We start from the raw sequence: 24795 nt of genomic DNA, 5'->3' as shown, positions 1-24795 counted from the left end.
TCTGCCTTAGCTCAGGTCTCTCCCCCAACCTGCCCAGATGCTGCCTGTGCTCAAGGTCCCCCAGCCCTCATCCCTCACTTTCCTGGTTAAGTTTTCATGGCATCCAGAAGTTCACACAGATACTTCAGTGATGTGCTTTTTCATTGTCTTGTTTGTGTTCAGTAGACCCTCAGCTCCTCAGGACAGGAGCCAGGTCACGCTCCGATGTCACCTAGTGTATGTCAGTGTATGCAGTGTGGTCCCCCAGAGGTCAAAATGAGCACAGTGATTCAGGATGTGGGCTCCGGAGTCACACTGCCAAGTCCAAATCCAACAGTCCTGGGTTGCAAAGAGATTTCTCACCCTGAAGATACATCCTGGGTCGCAGAGTGTTCCCCAAAAGTTCATGTCCATTAGGAACCTCAGAATGTGACCTTAATTGGAAATGGGATCTTTGGAGATGTAATTAGTTAAGGTCATACCGGATTAAGGTGGCTGCAAATCCGATATGACTGGTGTCTTTATATGAAGAGCAGACAGAGACACACAGAGAAGGTGGCTGTATAACAAAAGGGGCAGGTATAGACGCCTGGGCTCTGTTGCTGAGATTCAGACTCACTTGCCCTGGGGCGGGGGGCTAAGGCATCTGTCTTTTGAAGAAGCTCCCAGGAGATTTAATGTGCAGCGTGGGTGGGAACCTCTGAAAGAGATCTTGACCAGGTGATTTCTACCCCCACAGAAGAATATCCTTTTTTGGAGCTGCAAAGGGGAGGCTCCCTTCTGTAGAGCTCTCAAAAGGAGCTCCATAGAAACCGAGTAAACTAAAGCGCCATTTCTAGTGATAACTCACAAGTCTCTACGCTCAAGGAGGACTTTGAACTTTTCAACGCACACTATTATATGAAATCCACACATCAAGGATTAATGCCAAGTTGTTTGTGAGTAACTATAGTTATTGTAGTTACTATTTATAGACTTAAACTATAATGTTGAAGTCTATAAATAAATAAGAGGCAGAGGTTGGAGTTGTGTTGCCTCAAGCCAAGGAATGCCTCGGGTTACCAGGAGCTGGGAAAAGGCCAGGAGGGTTCTTCCCTAGAAGCTTCAGATGAGCATGGCCCTGCCAACACCTTGATTTTGGACTTCTAATTTCCAGAACTGTGAGAGAATAATACATTTCTGTTGTCTTAAGCCTCCAAGCTGGTGGTAATTTGTCACAGCAGCCTGAGAAACTAATACCCCAACGTTTTCACTTGAGCAGATAGAGACATGGAACCTCTTTCTACCCCAGTTCCCTCTCCTGTTAAATGAGGATAATAATTGTGTCGGAGGGAGCTAATGGCGAGACACAGTCAATGTGTTTAGCAAAGTGCCTGGCAGTTAATATAATATAGTAGGTGCTCTGTAAATACCTGATGGACTTGACTATAAAAATGCGTCTTCCAAAGCCTTTTGGAGCAGGAGAAATTAACCATTTACTTCTCACCTCTTTCCTATGGAGTTGGGAGGCAGATGTTTTACTCACGTGACTTCTGAGAGCTATTCATGCAAGACCTGAAATAGTAACTTCTTAGGAGTCTCCCAAGCTGATGGTCAGATAAAGTAATTACAGTTAAGAATACATTACTGGGACTTCCCTGGTGGTCCAGTGGTAAAGAATCTGGCTTCCAATGCAGTGGTCGTGGGTTCGATCCCTGGTGGGCGAACTAAGATCCCACGTGCCTCGGGGCAGCTAAACCTTCGCACCACGACTACTGAGCTTGTCCGCTTCAACGAGAGAGCCCATGTGCCGCAAACGACAGTGCCCAGGTGCCCTGGAGTCTGCGGGCCACAACTAGAGAGAGAAAACAACAACAACAACAACAATAAAACCTGCATGCCACAACTAGAAAGAAGCCCGCGCGCTGCAACGGAAGATCCCGCACGCCTCACCAAAGATCCCACGTGCCGCAACTCAGACCTGATGCAGCCAAAATAAATAAATAAATAAAATTAAATTAAAAAAAGAAAAGAATACATTACTGAGCCAATGTGTGTCTAAGTTATTGTTGATTCACCTTAAAGAACCTCTTCTAGTTAATTCTTTATTTTTTTTACGGCTGATTTGCCATCTTCATCTTGCAAGGCTGCCTCGCCAGTGAGAGATGAGTTGGATGCTACAGGGCGGAAGCAGAATGTGTGAAGGAACCATGCCCGAGGCATTAGGTTCATTTCCAGTTAACCGTAGTACAGGAGGGCACTTTGGGTTGCTGTAGTGTGTAACCCACTTTCCTTCTTGCCCTGCTGTTTCCTTTATCATCATTCTTTCCTTTGATCATCCTAATCTTCCAAGGGAAAATGATACTTGTGACAAATACATTTCATGAGTATTCTTTTTGAGCTTAAGATGATAAAGTCTCTTCAAATTAAACTGGACCCGAGAATAGACCAGTGAATTCAGCTCCCTGAGTGCTCTTTCTGACAGTAAAGTCCAGGCCTTTTGGGGGAGATCAAAATCCCCAGTCTGCCCTGAGGTGGACCTTCCTGAGAGAGACTCCTGAAAAGTGCTGACTTGTCAGGCTGTAGAGGGGGTTCTTAAGATGCCCCCTTCATTTTCTCTATTTCTACTCCATAATACAGTTTTTATCTCCTGTGTTTTAAGGGACACAGTTGTATTTGCACTGGTTTAGTTATGTTTTTCTGATTAGAATAGTTACATATGCTCATAGAATAAGCTTTTAAAAATAGGCTAAGGGCTTCCCTGGTGGCGCAGTAGTTGAGAGTCTGCCTGCCGATACAGGGGACACAGGTTCGTGCCCCGGTCCGGGAGGATCCCACATGCCGCGGAGCGGCCGGGCCCGTGAGCCATGGCCGCTGAGCCTGCGCGTCCGGAGCCTGTGCTCCGCAACGGGAGAGGCCACAACAGTGAGAAGCCCGCGTACCGCCAAAAAAAAAAAAAGGCTAAACTGTGGAAAAGCAGAAAATAAATTACTCATAATCCCACCACTCAGTTAACTATTTTTTTTTTTTTTTTGCGGTATGGGGGCCTCTCACTGTTGTGGCCTCTCCCGTTGCGGAGCACAGGCTCCGGACGCGCAGGCTCAGCGGCCATGGCTCACGGGCCCAGCCGCTCCGCGGCATGTGGGATCTTCCCGGACTGGGCACGAACCCGTGTCCCCTGCATTGGCAGGTGGACTCTCAACCACTGCGCCACCAGGGAAGCCCCCCAGTTAACTATTTAATTAACTATTAAATAGTTAATATGCGATATATATTTTCTGCATTTTTTCCCCATGTCGAAGTGTTTACCTAGTTGATATCTTACTATTGAATTGTGTTATTTGGGGGTTTTTTTGCTTTTTTTTTTTTCTTCTCCCACTTAACATCAGGGCATAACATCTTCTCAACTTGTTTGGAAATACTGTCCTTAATGGGCACATAACATTCTGTGTGGGAACGTACCAACATTTATTGGGTCATTTCTCCATTCCTGGGCATTTAGGTTATACCCTGGATTTTAGCACTGGGCAAGGGTAAGTACAAGAAGCTGAGACCAAAGAACATGTGCAGTAAAGGAATAACGACCAAAAAGGGAGGATTACCTCCCTTTTTGGGAGCATTACCTGGGTAGAGAGGAGATCTTGGTGTGAACCCAGAAACCACTCTGGATTTGGCCTCCCAAGGAATCTGGGTAAACCTCTCCTCCCCATCTCGTGTCCTCTGATCACACAGTGGAACAAGGACAGCAACAAATCCTCAGTGTGGTGCAGATACTCTGAGACAACCGCGGCAGCTGTGCTTCTCCTAAGTCCTCTTCCAACGGGCGTGCTCTGTGCTAACACTGGAGGTTTTAACTTTTACTTAGAATGATTCAGTGAGGAGTCATAGTAATGAGGAGTTTGTTGATAATACAAGATTATCTCAGGGTCAATTTTGTTTGTTTTTTTTGCGGTCGACGCATACATTTGACTGTGCTAAATCTGTAACATGAAGCCCATTTTACAGATGAGGAACTGACTTAACGATTTGCACTAAGTCACAGAAAGTTTGCAATGGCTAGCCAGGACTCGCACCCTGTTCCTACAGACCTGGGGCCCTGTGCCTGGCAGGGGAAGGGCCTGAAACACCCGCGGGCGCTCCCGATCCACAGCCACCGCTGCTCTTGCTCTCGGGGACCCTGTGCCGCGCTGGCAGCGACCAGCGCCAACCGGTAGGAGGAAGAGGGAGGCGGGATGCGGGACATCCACCGGGGCCACACCGACTTCCGCCCGCGACTCCGGGGCTCCTCCCACCAGGGCTTCCCGCCTCCGGAACCAAGCCCCCTTCTCTGCTTCCGGGGCAGGTCCGGGAAGCGGATTCAGGGCGTTGAAGGGACCTCAAAGCCCTTCCGACCAGTTAACGCGGGGTGACAGGAGAGCTGATGGACTTAATTCTCCTGTATTTTGAAAGTCATTTGCATTAAGACGTACCCCCTTATGCTGTTTTTAAAGCTGATCACCAGACAGATCCAGCGTCTTGTAAAGGTGAGCACAGCACTACCTAACTTGGCAGAATGGGTGAAGGGTGTGGGTCTAACAGGCTTCCCAGCAAAGACACGCCTTCTAGAAACCTAGAAAACCTTTCTACTATCAGCAGGCACGTGGGAAGGGGAAATCTAGTATTGCTAACTGGATGGAACAATAGTCCAAGCCAGTTGCTTTGAGTTTCCCTGGAGTATTGCTTTGTGTTTGTTTGTTCTTCCTCTTACCTGAGGGAATTGTGAGTGTAAGCAGTGTTTCTCAAAATGCAGTGGACCAAAGACTTACCTATGATAATGCAGCTTCCTGGGCCTTGCCCAGTAACAGTAGTAACTGAGATACTGATCATCTTCATCAAAATTGCAGGGGCTCAAACATATATATAGGCCTTACGCAGGGCCAGGCACTGGATCCTCACAGCCTGCTGAGGGAGGTACTATCATAGCCCCGTTTTACACATGAAGTGGTGGCACTGAGAGCCCCAAGGCGACAGAGCTAGTAAATGACAGCGATGGGGGACAGACTGGTCTCACCATTGGGCTTGCAGGCCTGCTGTATCACAAGCTCTGCCCCCGGTTCCCTGAGTCTACATTTTCAGGTCGCCACCGGGACTCTCATGGGGGCTGAGGCTTGAGAACCACTGCTACCAGGTAAAGAAAGGAAAGGAAGAGAGAAGGTGGGCCTTTTTCATGAAGGAATGAGAAGCACATCTGTGAGAGGCTCTTGGTCGATATCTGCCCTGGTCAGTGCATCTTTGGGGTGAAATCTCTTTGCCCCTCGTAGCTGTGAGGCTGTGATCCTTTGCTCTCCTGCTATTTTGAATTTTTTTTTTTAATCATTAGAATGATGGTATAAAAAAGAAAGAAAAGTAGATAATGCCCAAGAAAATGTAACTCAAATGTTGAAGTGCTGGTGAATGGTTATCAAAACTCTTCCTAGTTATTCAGTTGTGTAAATAAATGGCGGGGAGGGTGGTGGGACTTGAGCCCCAAGAACTGGCAAAGGACTTCCCGTCATTTGTTGAAACTTTTTTTTTCTTTTCCAACTTCTTTCTCTTCCTCAGCATAATTATTTTCAATTTTAACTTTATTTTTAATTTTAACTATTGATGTAGTAGCTATCTCACTGCTACAGCAATACATTACCATACTAAAAATTTAAACAAGGGAGTAAAGTCTTTTATGAGCTACAAAACCCCACTCTTTTCAGAAATAACAACTGTTATCAATTTATTGTGTCTTTCCCAGACCTCTTCCAGTTTATTACGTATACACACATTTATATATATATGTAATTTTGTATGTGTGGTTTTATTTTTACCTAAATGAAATTAAATAGTAATTATTCTTTCACAGTTTGCTTTTTAAAAATATCTCTACAGTAATGTGATTTAGGAATTTTCCCATGCCAGTTCATGCTTTTTAGTCGTGTGGATCCCATAGCACAGACGTACAATAATTTATTTAACGTCTCCCTGTTGATAGACATTTAGACTTTCAGTTTTATGCCAAGCTACAGGGAACCAACTTGCCATTCTTGCTGTGCCCCTGTGTGTCTGATGCTCAAAGACAGACCTGGAAATCAAAGTGCTGTGGGGAGAGGCGTGCACAAGTTAAATTGTAATTGCCTCCAAAAGAGGCAAGGCTAGTCCCCTTTCCTATTCCTTTGAGAGTTTTCAAGCCTTTCTTCCTAAAAGATTATGATAGACTAGAGGAGAAGTTGGTATTACACTTAGCAACATTTAGGCAAATCAGCTGCTTTTGCCTTAAAAACTTGTGCACATAGCCACGTTGCCCATACACTGCCCATATAGCCAACTGTTTATTTGAGACTGCCACGTGCACACTCCTATCCCAGTTCTTTCCTGTTCTGGGTTTCTCCCTTGTTACAAGGGATATTTTCCTCCCCCTTTCTGTGGTTTTGTGAGAAATGGTATCAAGTTCCTTTTAAAGAACCTAACTGAGGGTCAGCAATTCTTTTCTGTTTTTCAGTGAAATATAGAAAGCACTGACAGTTGTCAACAAATTAAGACTTGAATGGTGGTATTTTTGCGAAATTTCACCCAATGAACTGAACTGCAGTAACAGAATCAACTAAGTTTAGAATATAGGCTAGATGAAGAAAGGGGGACTGTTTTACATGCCTCTTATTTCTAAGAATGATTTTTCAATGAGAAAATATCATCCTCATTTTTATCATCTCAGTTATCAAGCATGCTTCACATTTGAGGCATTTGAAGACTCTCTGAAGTTATTACTTTTTGTTTGGTTACTTCCAATAGGGGGAAAGTACAGAGAGAAGAAGGCATCTCATCAGTTCATTCTTTCTTGGACAGTCTCTTAAGAAATTTGGGCCATTTAAAATTCCCATATTAATTTATGCTTATGTTTATATCTATATTCTATGTGTACTGTTGTATATTTGGGAACACTTGTAATTGGTGTTCATAGTTTATTTGTAATTATGTGGAGTCTCGTTTCATTCCTTGAAATAATTACAGAAGTTTATATTACATCCATAAAGACTATGCTCATTCTCTATGGGTCTTTAAGGATCATTCCTACTGTTTGTTTTGAGATCAGGCTCAGTGATGATATTGTTCCTACAGGAAAACAAGGTCTTCTCTATGTTGGTCACCCTCTGGTGTGATGAAAAGTGGAACCTGCTTGTATTTACCAAGAGCTTTAACCCTTTGAGAAAGCCATGGCGTTTGCTTTTCCACTTAGTGCTGTTGAAGCCCTGTGGGTGGTGAGGTGTGAATTGTCTGGTTGATTTTAAAACCTTTATCCTCACCTGTTACCTTCATAGTAGTAGTCCCAAAGGGGTGTGTTTCCCCACAGTGCTGGATACTGGGTTAGTTGGTTTATGCTCACCACTTAGTCCTCGCAACAGCAGGTTCACTTCTGTCTTTCTCATTTTATATATGAGGAAACCGAAGGCTCAGAGAACTTAAATCACTCACTTGCCAAGGTGTTAGTGACACAGAGATCAACCAGAGGGGATCCGAGCCCTCAAGGAGCTTGCTTTACTGGAGGGACAAAAAAATACCCTCCAACGGGGTAAGTTCTCCAGGGAAGGTGTGCCAGAGTGCAGAGGGCAAGGGGAGTGCGCTGGGGAGGCTTTCCAGAAGAGGCAACTCGTTTTTGTGATCAAGAAGGAGTTCATCACGTCCAAAGAGAGCTGTTTGCGGGAAGCTCCTAGGTGAAGGTCGTGATCCGCACAGAGGCATGGAGTAGTTCTTAGGCATTGCCTGCCACCCATGATCACCTAGGGCGCTTGTTAAAATACCATTTCCTGGGCTTTTAAGTTTTTGTTTGTTGATTGTTTACGGGAGGGTGGGGGGGGGTGTCAGACAAAACCATGAAGAATCTTATCATGACTTCTGCTTATTTTCCTCTGAAGAAGATGTTGGTATTTAAAAGGAAGCAGTAGAGTAAATCTGCTGAGACAGAAATATGAAAACTCATATTTCCAAAAGGATTTTTAGGAAGGTTGTGTGTGTGTGTGTGTGTGTGTCTGTGTGTGTGTGTGTGTGTGTGTGTCTGTGTGTGTGTGTGTGTGTGTGTGTGTAGGCATTTGTGTTCTTGTTTGCTTCAATCAGATGGCTCATATGTTCCATTCATTCATTCATTCAACAAGTATTTACTGATCCCACGCCAGGTATTTATTGGATACCTGGCACTGATTACCACATTGTTCTTACCTTTTATGAAGCCAGATTATTCTTTCAAACAAAAAAGTAAGTAAATTATAACTTATTCTTCTCAAGCAAGTGTTTCAGTGTACTTTTCAGATTATTTTATGCTAATAATTGTCATACATTTTAATCCAAATAGCCTAATAACTGGGCAAAAGATTAATCTAATTTGAAAAATCTCAATATTATTTGATGAAAACAAATGAGATCATTGAGAGGCAAACAGATGGTTTTGGCAGCTTTTCTGTATTTACTCGGACTGAGAATCACCCTTTAATTTGGGTGATTTAATTTAATCACCCTTTAATTTAATTTGATTTCATGAACAATAATGTACTTGTTATCTGAATATATGTTTGTTATTAGTGGATAATAAACAAATAAGGTGTGTTTCAAACATCTATAGGTCAAATTCCATCCTCTTTCTTCATACAGAGCATAAAATATTAATTGTCCATAACACTTTGATGAAAGATATAAGAAAATAGTCTTTCATTTGTCAGGTGGGATTTATTTTCCACAGTCCTTTCTTGTCTTTGATTTCTCTGTGCCTTGTCTCATTTTTCTATGGGTTGTGATCCCATGGGTTGCTTTTTAATAGTTTAATTTTTATACTTGATTTAAAAAGTGCCTATGATGTCTCAGAAAATGAAAGGAAAGAGGCAAACTATAAATATTTGCACACTGATTTCCAAAACTGGACAACCATCCTAGGTTCTGGTAAATAATTAGGGAGCAAAACATGCATGGAGAATTTTAAGGGGATTGGGCTCATTTATAGAGACCAAGTGCTGACCAAAGTAAAACAGAGCTATGAATAATGGTAAAAGATTGAGTATTATTAATTATAGCTTGCCTTTCAAGCAGTACAAGGTCACAAATAAGGAGCTGCTTCTCCTGTTGCTTCGAGAATGACTTGGAAGATGACAATGCCTTCCAGAATATTGCTATGTGGCTGTTTTGGAGGGAGCCAGCCGATTACCATATATATGAATGAGCATTTAAAAAAACTTAAAAAAAATAATTACACTCCCTATGTTGACAGAATAAATTGTCCTGTTGTTTACATGGTTTAAGATGGAATAACTGTGAGTTTTTCCATGCATGTGTCAATCTGGTTGTTTGCTTTTAACCAGATTTCTTTTGGCATTTATAACCGTGCATTGTCTGCTGCCCAAACAAAAGAGCAGCTCTCTCCCCAGCCTCGGTTTTCCTTCCTTTTAGACATCACCAAAATCTCTGGTAGTTATTATGTATGATTGACCCGGATGCAGTTTGTCCCAGGTTTCACATCCAAATAAGGAATGACCTGCCTTAAGGTTAATACTCTACCAGTCATTTTAACTGTACTGTGAACTAGATTTAGAGAATATTTTGGAATAGACAAACCCCAGTCTTTAGGTTTTCATAGATAATGTTATAGTCACCCCTGAGGTGGTGGTTATTATCGTTCTGATTTAACAGATGGGGAAACAGAGATGCTTAGAGAAGGGAAGTGATGTTTTTCAAGATCCCACAGTTGCTCAGAGGTAGCAGGGCTCAGACTCCAAATGCTCCATTCTTCTGCCTGGTAATACATACATTGCCTTTGAGATAAGAAGGAGGGAGGAAAGACCTGGAGAATTAGGAGGGCTCCAGAGATGAAGGAGTGAGAGAGACACTGGCATCAGTTTTGTCTGTATCAGTTTCATCTGTGTCACACCCCTTCTCCCTCCATGGACTTTTTCTTTTCTTTTTTTTTTTTACGTCTTTATTGGAGTATAATTGCTTTACAATGGTGTGTTAGTTTCTGCTTTATAACAAAGTGAATCAGTTATACATATACATATGTTCCCATATCTCTTCCCTCTTGCGTCTCCCTCCCTCCCACCCTCTCTATCCCACCCCTCCAGGCGGTCACAAAGCACCGAGCTGATCTCCCTGTGCTATGCGGCTGCTTCCCACTAGCTATCTACCTTACATTTGGTAGTGTATATATGTCCATGCCTCTCTCTCGCTTTGTCACAGCTTACCGTTCCCCCTCCCCATATCCTCAAGTCCATTCTCTACTAGGTCTGTGTCTTTATTCCTGTCTTACCCCTGGGTTCTTCATTACATTTTTTTTCTTAAATTCCATATATATGTGTTAGCATACGGTATTTGTCTTTCTCTTTCTGACTTACTTCACTCTGTATGACAGACTCTAGGTCTATCTACTTCATTACAAATAGCTCAATTTCGTTTCTTTTTATGGCTGAGTAATAGACATAAAATTCCATGGACTTTTATACTGTGGGTGGACCAGCAATTTCAGAGGACGTACGTGGGCAAAGAAGCTTTGTGGAGGTACTGGAAACAACATGTGGCTTAGGAGGGGGTGGCTTTTCTTACTAATTGACTTTTTTGGGGAACCCCTAAACTTACTTTCTTTTCCTCTTCAGTATCCATGACTGTACTGCAGTGCCCCAAGGAGACAATTCATATGAGCTTTACTCTTTTGTGAGTATGTATGTGTATGCCTGGTTTCATAAAATATTTTTGATAGATAATGCATTCATACAATTAAAAATACACAAAAGGGACTTCCCTGGTCGCACAGTGGTTAAGAATCCACTGGCCAGTGCAGGGGACATGGGTGTGAGCCCTGGTCCAGGAAGGTCCCACATGCCATGGAGTAACCAAGCCCATGCGCCACAACTACTGAGCCTGTGCTCTAGAGCCCATGAGCCACAACTACTGAGCCCGCGCGCCTACAGCCCGTGCTCCACAACAAGAGAAGCCACCGCAGTGGGAAGCCCGCGCACCGCAACGAAGAGTAGCTCCCGCTCGCCGCAACTAGAGAAAGCCCGCACACAGCAACGAAGACCCAACGTGGCCAAAAATAAATAAATAAATAAATTTATTTAAAAAATACACAAAAACATCTATAGTAAAAGTAAGGCTTCTTCCTATTCTCGACCCTAGCAACCTTGTACCCTTTCCTGGAGATAACCATTTACCGGATTTGTGGGCATCCTTCCAGAGTCAGTCTCTGCAGAAAGCAGTCTCCAGCAGCTTTACTCCTAGCTGCTTTAATGCTGAGTCTCTGACCTATCACTTAAAACATCTTAGGAAATTACATTGCTCTGAAAAACATTCCCATCACTGAGCAACTCAATTCCAGTGCCACTGTTATTTTTACCATGACTTTGAGCTTAGGAGAATTGTTGACGTGTTTCTTGAAGTTGTTAGATTATGAGATGCCTGCATGTATATTGTAAGCTATAACTATTTTAACCTTTAACAGTATAACTAGTTTTACCTATTCAGCCCCCCAAAATTGAGTGGAGGTCGTTAATATGTTTTTAAAGGCAAGAAAAAAACCCCAATAACTTGAGGGATTTGTTTTCCTCCCTCCTTTTCTCTAACTGAAAAAAGATGCATAAAATGTTATATTTCATACATTGGCTTCCTATAATATAAACCAGGCTATTTTGGCATTTAAATAAAAAAAAGACCTTATTTGTTTGAAAAGATCTTGTTAACATTAAAATCATACTTTACAAAACCTGTTTTTGTTGTTAAAACTAGTAAGAAAACTTAAAACAGAGATCTGCTTTCTCTGTCAAATTTGCTTCAATCCTTCTATTAACAGCCTCAGTGTTTTAGACTCCATGGGATTTTGGAAGACAGTTTAAATGAAGAGTTTGTGATTGCCTTTAAGTTAGAAGATTAGATTTCCAAGGCTAGCTGCTGACTTGGGGTGCGTCAGTTTTTACTTTTCTGAAGTGGGCAAGTTGAGAATGTTCCTCATTGTGACAGAGGAGAACCGTGGTCCTGGTCTCTTGTCATATCATATACAAAGTGTTGGAATCAGGTGTGGACCTGGCATCCATATAAAAAATATGGGAATCCTCTTCAATGGCTACCAGCCTGACAGAGCTTCCTTCAGCTACCGATGTCCAGTCTATTTCTTTTCTTTTTTTTTTGCGGTACGCGGGCCTCTCATTGTTGTGGCCTCTCCCATTGCGGAGCACAGGCTCCGGACGTGCAGGATCAGCGGCCATGGCTCACGGGCCCAGCCGCTCCCAGACCGGGGCACGAACCCGTGTCCCGTGCATCGGCAGGTGGACTCTCAACCACTGCGCCACCAGGGAAGCCCCTGTTTATTTTCTATTGATGCATAACAAGTTTGTCATCAAACTTAGTGGCCTAAAATAACAGTCATTTATTATTACATAGTTTCTATGTGTTAGGATTCTGAGCATGGCTTAGCTGGGTCTCACAAGGCTGCAGTCAAGGTCAGCCAGGGCTGCGGTTTCATCTGAGGCTCAAGGTCATCTTCTAAGCTCGTGTTGTTAGAATCCGATTCCTTGTAGCTGTAGAATGGCTTACTTCTTCAAGGCTAACAGGAGAGTGTCTCTCTGACCTATGGACTCTTTTTAAGGGCTCACCTACTAGGTCACGCCCACTCAGGAAAATTTCCCTCTTTAATGACTCAAAGTGAAATTGATTAGGGATCTTAATTACACCTGTCAAGTCGCTTCATCTTTGTATAACCTAATCATGGTAGTGACATCCATCACATCCACAGGTCTTGCCCACACACAAGGGCTGGGGATTACACAAGGTGGAGGTATCAGGGAGCGGAAGTCTTGAGGATCACCTCAGAATCTACCAACCATACTCAGAGCAGCTCTGATATGCATGGCAGGTAGAAGCATCTATCAAGAATGGCACTTAGAGCTAGAATATACCTTATGGATCCTGCACACTACAAGTGCTAGCAAGTGCTCACCCTTGGCGGTTCCCTTTCCTCCCTGTAATGTCTGGCTCCTGCTTACCTCTCTAGCCTCCTCTTGTTCTGGACTCCTGCGGTTAGGAGACTTTATTTTGTTTCTCTCCATGTTCTGTGCCTGCTTCTGGTCATGGAGCTTTGCACGTACCGCTCGCTCTGTCTGGCTGCTTTTCCACCCTGTGTCATCTGGTTGACTTTTACCCTTCAGCTCTCTCTTTAGGCATCACTTCCTGGCCTCCATGGCCACTTGCCATGGAATTAAGTATCTTTCTTCTTAACACTAGGCACAACTGTGATTTCGTGTTTTCATTTTCTGTAACTCCCATTAAACTAGAGGCTTTGTGAGGGCAGGGACCATAGTGTTCTCAGCCATAGTCACTGTGCCTGGGACACGGTAGTTGAATACATGTTGGAAAAAGGTGAGGAAGAGAGGAAAATTGGAAGCAAATTCCAGTCTTCCTGGTTTAGTACATGTCTCTTGACATCAACTGCGTATTTAATATATTACTGTTGAGGCATATACATCTTAAGTCCTTTTTGGAATTCAGCAGAACTTAAAAAGAGTTGAGTGAGAATTATAGGGAGAGAATAAAAATGGATACGTAGGGCTGAAAAATGGCTGGTTGTCTATAAACCATTCCCAACCTCCTGTCACTTTACTGTTTCTTCACTGAATTCCATAGAGATTTAAAAAAATCCTTAAAGTCACCATAGCGTAAGTGTATTTTCATGTGGTAGTGGCTGTAGTATATTTCAGTACTTTTAGACTTAGTGATAACCTTAATGCAATTTTTAGTAGATCTTTCACTGTATTGTGCAGCATTACCAAATAATATGCAATTATGGCTTCAGATTTCCTAGTTACCGTCATTTTGATATGATTATGTGCTTCTTTTTATAATATCATATAAAACACACTTTTAATTGGGCTTCAAGTTTTCTACAGCTGCTCTGAGAACTACTCTGTTACTGCCTCTGACTTGCCCACCACGGAGAGCAAACCACTCTACACGTTAAAATGATGTTCCCCTGCTCCTCTCTGACATTTCAGTACAGGAATGAAATCACAGTAGTGCTTATCATCTCGAAATGTCTTAAAATCAAAATATTCTTATCTCGGGACTTCCCTGGCAGCTCAGTGGTTAAGAATCTGCCTGCCAAGGCAGGGGACATGGGTTCGATCCCTTTTCTGGGAAGATCCCACATGCCATGGAGCAACTAAGCCCGTGCGCCACAACTACTGAAGCCCGCGCACCGAGAGCCCATGCTCCGCAACAAGAAAAGCCACCGCAATGAGAAGCTCGTGCACCGCAATGAAGAGTAGCCCCCTCTCACCTCAACTAGAGAAAGCCCACGCGCAGCAATGAAGACCCAACGCAGCCAAAAATAAATAAATAAATTTATTAAAAAAACAACAACATTCTTATCTCCCCTGAGGCTTCTATTAAGCATTGTTTCCTGGAGGCTATCAAACTGTGAAAATAAAGCTAGGTATTCCAAGTGGAAAGTTGGAATGATTCATCAAAAACTACAGGAAAGAAGTGATTTCAAACAAAAGCCCCCAGTGTCTGTTTAGGGTCTCTTTGATTTGCTGTTTGAGTTTGGCAACTGCGAAGTTGAAATTATGTCTGTATTTGTGACACGTATCTATTTATGAAGATTCATGAATGTTCACGCATGCTATTGATTGTTTTTAAAATGACCATCATGCTACAATTATAACCATTCTTATAAGGCTTTGACCAGAGAATACTCTCCTTCATTCTGCTTAGAAGTTGGCACAATTTGTGTTTAGGAACAAATGTTTTAGGTTCTCTCTTTTTAAAAATTAATTTATTTAATTAATTTATTTGGTTGAGCTGGGTCATAGTTGTGGCAGGTGGGCTCCTGTAGTTGTGGCTTGTGGGCTCCTTAGTTGTGGCGTGTGAACTCTTAGTTGTGGCATGCATGTGGGATCTAGTTCCCTGGCCAGGGATAGAACCTGGGCCCCCTGCATTGGGAGCGTGGAGTCTTAACCACTGTGCCACCAAGGAAGTCCCTTAGGTTCTCTTTTTGACAGGTATCTCACCTTGAGAACTAATGTGTATTTGCCATAGAAATATATCTGCTAGAGAGGCTGACATTTACTAGAACTGATGTGATAATGAACGTGAACAAAGTACATTGGTATTTTTGTGAACTTGATTGCCTCCTTCACTCAGATGGGCTTATTTATACCAGAGCCATCTAATTATGTTTCCAGTAGCTTGGTGGTTAAAGGGCTCAAGATGTTTATCTGCAGACATGCTTGGACATCGACCAGCCGATGTTTAACACATGAGGCAACCCTCTGACTACCTGAGAATGTCTGGGCATTCTCTGAGCCATACCTAGGACCAGCAGAGGGATCAGATTTAAAAATACACTTGGAGTTTTTGATATTTGGGGTTCTGGAGACTGTGGGATGGCCACCTTGATGAGGCTTTGAATGCAAGGTAACAACTTCAAAGCTCTAGAGGCAAGACCACACTGAAGTGCTAAATGCAGAAGCCAGGGTAGTATTTTCAGACATCTAGACAGGGAGCTTCTGTGCCTCGGTGCCTGTGGATTGGATAGTCGTAAAGACTCTCAGTCATTTGAAGAATGAAGTGAAAGGGGTCTGGACTTGGAATTAGATCTGGAATCAGTTCCCTACTCTGCCACTTCTTGACCTTCCCTAAGTTATTTCTTTCCAGGCCTTGGTTTCTTCTTCTGTAAAATGCAGGGGCCCTGAACCTGAATGTGCCTTAGAATTGCCAGGGCTGCTTGTGAAATATTCAGATGCTTGAGTCCCACTCCAGACCAAGTGAAACATAATTTCCAATGGCATCTGTGTCCTTTTTTTTAATTGTGGTAAAATACACAAAACATAAAATTTACCATTTTAAATTGTATAGTTTGGTGGCATTAAATGCGTTCACATTGTTGTGCAGTCATCACCACTATCTATTTCTAGAACTTTTTCATCACCCCAAACTGAAACTGTATACCCATTAAGCAATAATTCCTCATTCTCCCTTCCCTGCAGCCCCTGGTAACCTCTATTCTAGTTTCTGTCTCTATGAATTTGCCTATTCTACGTACCTTGTATAAGTGAATCATATAATTGTCCTTTTGTGTCTGGTTTATTTCACTTAATGTAATGTCTCCAGGGTTCATTCATGTTGTAGCATGTATCATAATTTCATTCCTTTTTATGACTGAATAATATTCCATTGTATATATACACCATATATTGTTTATCCATTCATCCATCAGTGGACATTTGGGTTGTTTCCACTGGGCATCTATTTTCTTAATTAACCCCCAGGTGTTTCTGATGGTCAACAATTTTGGAAGCCACTGAAATGAATGTTCCCCTGGTTAAATTATGAGCTTGTGTATACCAGGTTTAGGAGGAGGAGAGTGAGATATAATGTCATCACTGAAAAGATGTGACTTGGTATTCTTAAGTATTTTATCTAGGTATATAGAATAAACAGCATGACCTCTGATGCCAATAAAATACCCTAAACTCTAGCCAAATGTTCATGGCTAGAGTTTTTTTGTTAGGAACAAAAAAAAGTTTCACGGACCCAATAACTTCTAATGTTAAAATAAATAGTTGTGTATACAGTGGTGTTCTGCAGTGCTTATATTTCTAACTCTGTGCTTGGTGACATCATGATGGTAGCTTGAAATTGACCATGGTGGTAGTGTTTATACGTTGGAAATTGGAATACACTAAAAGATTGGGGCTTTTCTCTTCTGTAGAGCTGGTTGTCAAAAATTAGCAGCACATCACTGACTCTATGCCATGTGTTTGGTATTTTTCTTCTTTTTAACAAATATCACTAACAAAAAAAATGCAATTTTTAAGATAAGCCTTTGTTGACGAGCTAAAATCCAGAAATCCACGGTTCCTCTCAGATTCAGGAAGTGCAGGATTGCTAGTACGGAGCTCCCATTACCTGCCTCTATGTCAGATTCATATTGGTTGAGTTGGAGGCTCATCTGTTGGTGGAGATTTCTCCTCATCCCTCTCCACGTATGATCACACTCATCAGTGACTGCATTTCTTGTTGGATATTTGGCTGTATCTTCTATACCCATTAAGCTTCTGTCCACAGGTTAATGTCGTTTTCCATTTTTTCCCATTTTAGAGAGGGTGAATTTTTCTCTTTAATGCCCTTATCTACCCACAATTCGATGTAATAAAGACCTCCCTCTGATTTCATGGCCTGAAGATCAGGGCAGGCCACTCACAACCTCCCAGAAGACTCTGCATATATGCTGGGCTGTTTCATCAGGCACCCTTTCTGCTGGCCACACAGTTCTAAAATCATCCCAAAGCAAAGGAGGCTTAGCTCAAACTTTTTAGAAAAGAGCTCAGGTAAAGGAGGTGGCAGATAAGAGGAAAAAGATGGGCTGTAGAAATCTACAGCCCCCTAGGGATGCCCTTCGTCCTTGGACTGCTCTTTGACAAATGCTTCCCAAAAATGTATTAGACAAACATCGGCAGGCTTCATCCTGCAGTGGGAGAGGCTCCTGGATGATGGGTGCATCAAGCCTGATTTTCCCATGTAAATACTTCTCAAATGGTGTAAAAAGGGGTATGCCCAGCAGGGGTTTGTTTTGGTAGACATAGAGAAGCTTATTTTAAAATTTATATAAAAAGGCAAAAGACGTAGAATAACTAAAACAATTTCTGTAAAACAAGAGTAAAGTGGGAAGGATCAGTCTACCCAATTTCAAGACTTATAGTGTAGCTACAGTAATAAAGACAGTGTGGTGTTGGTGGAAGAATAGACACAAAGATCAATGGAAAAGAATTAACCCAGAAATAGACTCCTACAAGTATGCCCAACTGATTTTTTTTTTATTTAATTTTATTTATTTATTTATGCGGTACACGGGCCTCTCACTGTTGTGGGCTCTCCAATTGCGGAGCATAGGCTCCGGAAGCGCAGGCTCAGAGGCCATGGCTCATGGGCCCAGCCGCTCCGCGGCATGTGGGATCCTCCCGGACCGGGGCACGAACCCACGTCCCCTGCATCGGCAGGCAGACTCTCAACCACTGCACCACCAGGGAAGCCCCTGCCCAACTGATTTTTGACAAAGGTGCCAAGGCAATTCAATGGAAGAAGGCTAACCTTTCCAACGTATGGTGCTGGAAGAATTAGACCAAAAATAGGCAAAAAAGAAACATGATATAAACTTCATAGATTATACAAAAATTAACTGAAAATTGATCATGGACTTAAATGTGAAATGTAAAACTATAAAATGTGTATAGAAAGCATGTAGGAGAAAATCTTTGAGATTTAGGGTTGGGCAAAAAGAGTTTTTACATTTGACACCAAAAGCACTTCCCATAAAAAGGAAAAATTGATAAATTGGACTTCATCAAAATAAAAAAAAAATTGCCTCGTGGAAGACCTTGTGAAGAGAAAAAAAGATCTAATTAGAAAAAGATCTGATTAGAAAATTGGAGATATTTCATCAAATAGTATATGCAGGTGGCAATAAAGCTCATAAAAATATATTCAACATCATTAGCCATCAGGAAAATGCAAATAAAAACCACAGTGTGATATCATTACTCACTTATCAAAATGGCAAATATATATATATATATATATATAATATATGTAGCATGATAACACCAAATACTGGTGAAGATGTGGAAAATCTCATATATTGCTGGTGAAAATAAATGTTTCAGCCACTCTGGAAATCATTATGGTAGTTTCTTCTAGAACTAAATATATACTTACCATATAACTCAGCAATTACACTTTTGGCTATTTATCCCAGTAACATGAAAGCCTGTGTTCACTCAAAATCCTGTACACAAATGTTCACAGCAGCTTTAATTGTAATAGGCAAAAAACTGGAAGCTACCCAGATGTCCTTCAGTGGGTGAGTGTTTAAACAAACTGGGGTACATCCGTACCATGGAATTCTACTCAGCAATAAAAAGGAAGAAACTATTTATCCTTGCAACTACTTGGATGGATCTCAAAAGAACTATTCTGAGAGAAAAGAGCCAATCTCAAAAGGCTACATACTGTATGATTCCATTTATATAAAATTCATGAATAACAAAATTACACAGATGGAGAGCTAGTTAGTGGTTGTCAGGGCTTAGAGATGGAGGCTGTAAGCGGAGTGAGTGTAGTTATAAATGAATAGCTTGAGAGGGCCTTGTGGTGATAGTACACTTCTGTATGTTGATTGGTTACACAAATTTAAACACGTGATTCAACTGAATAGAACTACACACACACACAAACACACACACACAAATGAGTGCATGTAAAATCAGTAAAATCTGAATGAGCTCAGTGGACCACACCAATGTCAACCAATGTGTTTTCTGATTCTGATATGTACTATGGTCATGCAAGATGTTAACACTGGGGGAGGCTGGGTGAAGGGTATGTGGAACCTCCCTGTATAGTTTTTGTACCTTCCTGTGAATCTATAATTATTTCAAAATATAAAAGAGAAAAAGGGAGGTGGTAAGATCTGACAGTTTTTTTACAGTGAGCCCTAACATCCTATCTAATCAACCATAAAGGTTGCATCTGTGTGGTATGCTTCCCAAAGTGTAAAAATGATGCAGGGCACTACATTAGTCACGCAAATGGCATTTTGTGTGTGTGTTGTATATATTTTCATTTCTTCTTTATGCTCGTCAAAGAGATTTTCACTGATGTCTTTGAAATTACATTCAGGAAACTGAGGATTCCATTTGTGACTTCTTATCTGTGGCTGCCATAATTTATCCTATGAGATTGTTGGTTGTTTTGCTGTCTTCAAATAAATTTTATTTTCTTAAGCTGCTCCTGTGCATCCCATACTGTGAAACATGTTCCTGTTTTGAAAAATGCATGAATCTGACCTGAGATGTTTGAATTTGATCTTTTGATCCCTCGTTATTTGTTGCTTCGTGATGTCAAAAGGCCTGAGGCATACCATGGTTCATAGCCGAAGGTAAAGGCATTTAGAACAGAGTAAATGTAAATCCACAGAATCGGTCTTGCCTCTTCAGCTGCAAAAGCTGCATTTTACTTTATAATACTGGTTTTAAGACATCACTGGAACATGATGTTAAAGTATCATGTAAGTTAGCAAGTGAAAGGCAGCACACTATCCTCCCCAGGGACATCATTTCTACTCTTGAAGCCACTACTTTTTGAGCTTCTCCCATGCGCCTGGCAGGACCCAGTGAATGAATGGAATATGGATTTTAGAGTAAGATAAAAAGAGTGGGTGTGTGACCTGGACAGAGTAGTTTAGCTTTTCTGAATCTTAGATCCTCATTTTAAAAACTAGGGGTAAAGTGTTTTCTGCCCTAGAGTACTTTTTATAAAAATAAAATTAGGGCTTCCCTGGTGGCGCAGTGGTTGAGAGTCTGCCTGCCGATGCACGGGACACGGGTTCGTGCCCCGGTCCGGGAAGATCCCATATGCCGCAGAGCAGCTGGGCCCGTGAGCCATGGCCGCTGAGCCTGCGCGTCAGGAGCCTGTGCTCTGCAACGGGAGAGGCCACAACAGTGAGAGGCCCAAGAACCGCAAAAAAAAAAAAAAATAAAATAATAATAATAATAAAATTAAATTACATGTGAAAATTCCAAGTATAATGCCTCACCTAAAACAGTTATGTAGTGATTTAAATTTTCTCCTTTTCTTATGTTGGAGGGTTATTTACATAATATTTCTGAAAATATTTTTGGAATTCATCTTTTTTTAAAAATAAATCTATTTATTTTTGGCTGCGTTGGGTCTTTTTTAAACATCTTTATTGGAGTATAATTGCTTTACAATGGTGTGTTAATTTCTGCTTTATAACAAAGTGAATCAGCTATACATATACATATATGTATATGCTTTGGGTCTTAGTTGCTGTGCGCAGGCTTTGTCTAGTTGCAGCGAGGGCGGCTACTCTTCGTTGCAGTGCACAGGCTTCTCATTGTGGTGGCTTCTCTTGTTGTGGAGCACGGGCTCTGGGCTCGCGGGCTCAGTAGTTGTGGAGCAGGGGCTTAGGTGCTCCGCGGCATGTGGGATCTTCCCGGACCAGGGCTCAAACCCGTGTCCCCTGCATTGGGAGGTGGATTCTTAACCACTGCCCCACCAGGGAAGTCCCTGGAATTCATCTTTGGAAATGACTTCTAGTGACGTTTTCCTGCCCACATTGGAAAACCAAGCTTATGACTTCACAGGACAGTCTCTCCAGGTTTTTCTTCTTTTTCTGTTTTTGCTCAGTATGAGCTCAACATAGTTCTTTCTTCTTCGTCTGGTGAGAAGCAATGGGTGTTGGCTATTTGACAATGGAGTGCTGGGGGTAGTATGGCTGCTGCAATACTGATTCAGCCTAGAGGTAGAAGCACTCCTAAATTAAGAAGTATTTATGGTAAGACCAGATCAAATGCAGGGATGATGGGTGATGTGGCTCATATTAAAAAGTTGTTGCAAGCATTTTGTCCTTAATGCATTGCATATTTCCTTTATTGAATTGATTATATTAAAAGTTTGAAAGCATATTTTATCGAATAGAAGCCTAATTCATTTCTGGCTTATCGAATCTGTTCTATTACCTTAACATCTATGCCAGATATTTTATGTATTACAATACTGTAAAGTCATGAGACTGGTCCTGTAAGCCACAGTTTCATCTACTTTATAGTCCTCAATAAACACATAAATTAGAAACCCAAGTAAGTCCCATGGAGCTTGTGTTTTCCTTTATACTGGTGAACTGAGTTGAATTTACAAGTCAGCTGTACTTATCTGATATTTCTGTGTATGTAGGATTTTATTCACAAAAGCATCAAAAATTAGGTTAAATAGCTTTCTATCACTTCTTTTTCTATTGTTGATTATTTCATTTCAATTATATGGTTAATTCAAAATTGGAAAACAAAACAAAAAAGCTATGGAAAAGACTGTTGTGTCCAGGGGGCACACGCCACTCCTTAAGAACTCCATTCGTAGGTCTGAGTCTTTCTCTTGGGATTGAGGAAATGGTTTGAATACAAAACTCCCATTAGCTAAAAATAAGCAAAATTGCCAGCAGGATTCATGGTAGGTACAGCCTTGAAGAGTAATAAAAGCCTGTTTTATTTATTTATTTTTTTTTAAATTTTATTATTTTTTTTTATTGGAGTATAATTGCTTTACAATGGTATGTTAGTTTCAGCTTCACAACAAAATGAATCAGTTATATATATACATACGTTCCCATATCTCTTCCCTCTTGCGTCTCCCTCCCTCCCACCCTCCCTATCCCACCCCTCCAGGCGGTCACAAAGCACCGAGCTGATCTCCCTGTGCCATACGGTTGCTTCCCACTAGCTATCTACCTTTCCTTTGGTATTGTATATATGTCCATGCCTCTCTCTCGCTTTGTCACAGTTTACCCTTCCCCCTCCCCATATCCTCAAGCCCATTCTCTAGTAAGTCTGTGTCTTTATTCCTGTTTCACCCCTAGGTTCATCATGACATTTTTTTTTCTTAAATTCCATATATATGTGTTAGCATACGGTATTTGTCTTTCTCTTTCTGACTTACTTCACTCTGTATGACAGACTCTAGGTCTATCCACCTCATTACAAATAGCTCAATTTCGTTTCTTTTTATGGCTGAGTAATATTCCATTGTATATATATGCCACATCATCTTTATCCATTCATCCGATGATGGACACTTAGGTTGTTTCCATCTCCGGGCTATTGTAAATAGAGCTGCAATGAACATTTTGGTACATGACTCTTTTTGAATTATGGTTTTCTCAGGGTATATGCCCAGTAGTGGGATTGCTGGGTCATATGGTAGTTCTATTTGTAGTTTTTTAAGGAACCTCCATACTGTTCTCCACAGTGGCTGTATCAATTTACATTCCCACCAACAGTGTAAGAGGGTTCCCTTTTCTCCACACCCTCTCCAGCATTTATTGTTTCTAGTATTTTTTTTTTAACATCTTTATTGGGGTATAATTACTTTACAATGGTGTGTTAGTTTCTGCTTTATAACAAAGTGAATCAGTTATACATATACATATGTTCCCATATCTCTTCCCTCTTGCGTCTCCCTCCCTCCCACCCTCCCTATCCCACCCCTCCAGGCTGTCACAAAGCACCGAGCCAATATCCCTGTGCCATGCGGCTGCTTCCCACTAGCTATCTACCTTACTACGTTTGTTAGTGTGTATATGTCCATGACTCTCTCTCGCCCCATCACAGCTCACCCTTCCCCCTCCCCATAACCTCAAGTCCGTTCTCTAGGAGGTCTGCGTCTTTATTCCTGCCTTACCCCTAGGTTCTTGTTACTAGTATTTTTGATGATGGCCATTCTGACTGGTGTGAGATGATATCTCATTGTAGTTTTGATTTGCATTTCTCTAATGATTAGTGATGTTGAGCATTCTTTCATGTGTTTGTTGGCAGTCTGTATATCTTCTTTGGAGAAATGTCTATTTAGGTCTTCTGCCCATTTTTGGATTGGGTTGTTTGTTTTTTTTGTTATTAAGCTGCCTGAGCTGCTTATAAATTTTGGAGATTAATCCTTTGTCAGTTGCTTCATTTGCAAATATTTTCTCCCATTCTGAGGGTTGTCTTTTGGTCTTGTTTATGGTTTCCGTTGTTGTGCAAAAGCTTTGAAGTTTCCATTTGTTTATTTTTGTTTTTATTTCCATTTCTCTAGGAGGTGGGTCAAAAAGGACCTTGCTGTGATTTATGTCACAGAGTGTCCTGCCTATGTTTTCCTCTAAGAGTTTGATAGTTCTGGCCTTACACTTAGGTCTTTAATCCATTATTTTTGTGTATGGTGTTAGGGAGTGATCTAATCTTATTCTTTTACATGTAGCTTTCCAGTTTTCCCAGCACCACTTATTGAAGAGGCTGTCCTTTCTCCACTGTACATTCCTGCCACCTTTATCAAAGATAAGGTGTCCATATGTGTGTGGGTTTATCTCTGGGCTTTCTATCCTGTTCCATTGATCTATATTTCTGTTTTTGTGCAAGTACCATACTGTCTTGATTACTGTAGCTTTGTAGTATAGTCTGAAGTCAGGAAGCCTGATTCCTCCAGCTCCGTTTTTCATTCTCAAGATTGCTTTGGCTGTTCAGGGTCTTTTGTTTTTCCATACAAATTGTGAAATTTTTTGTTCTAGTTCTGTGAAAAATGTCAGTGGTAGTTTGATAGGGATTGCATTGAATCTGTAGATTGCTTTGGGTAGTATAGTCATTTTCACAATGTTGATTCTTCCAATCCAAGAACATGGTATATCTCTCCATCTATTTGTGTCATCTTTAATTTCTTTCATCAGTGTCTTATAATTTTCTGCATACAGGTCTTTTGTCTCCTTAGGTAGGTTTATTCCTAGATATTTTATTCTTTTCGTTGCAGTGGTAAATGGGAGTGTTTTCTTGATTTCACTTTCAGATTTTTCATCCTTAGTGTATAGGAATGCCAGAGATTTCTGTGCATTAATTTTGTATCCTGCTACTTTACCAAATTCATTGATTAGCTCTAGTAGTTTTCTGGTAGCATCTTTAGGATTCTCTATGTATAGGATCATGTCATCTGCAAAGAGTGACAGCTTTACTTCTTCTTTTCCGATTTGGATTCCTTTTATTTCCTTTTCTTCTCTGATTGCTGTGGCTAAAACTTCCAAAACTATGTTGAATAAGAGTGGTGAGAGTGGGCAACCTTGTCTTGTTCCTGATCTTAGTGGAAATGCTTTCAATTGTTCACCATTGAGGACGATGTTGGCTGTGGGTTTGTCATATGGCCTTTATTATGTTGAGGAAAGTTCCTTCTATGCCTACTTTCTGCAGGGTTTTTATCATAAATGGGTGTTGAATT

The 24795-nt window shown here is 41.4% G+C and overlaps 1 protein-coding gene across 2 annotated transcripts in view; it reads left to right on the top strand.

The window, feature by feature from the left end:
* The window catches only part of BMPER (BMP binding endothelial regulator), a 259931-nt gene that overhangs the window by 31655 nt on the left and 203481 nt on the right, over nt 1-24795 (top strand). The gene's annotated exons all lie outside the window — the stretch shown is intronic.

This window comes from Lagenorhynchus albirostris, chromosome 8 (genome assembly GCF_949774975.1).
Source record: "Lagenorhynchus albirostris chromosome 8, mLagAlb1.1, whole genome shotgun sequence".
Classification (NCBI taxonomy): domain Eukaryota; kingdom Metazoa; phylum Chordata; class Mammalia; order Artiodactyla; family Delphinidae; genus Lagenorhynchus; species Lagenorhynchus albirostris.
Note: the sequence above shows the minus strand (reverse complement) of the source record. Positions and strands in the feature narration are given on the sequence as shown.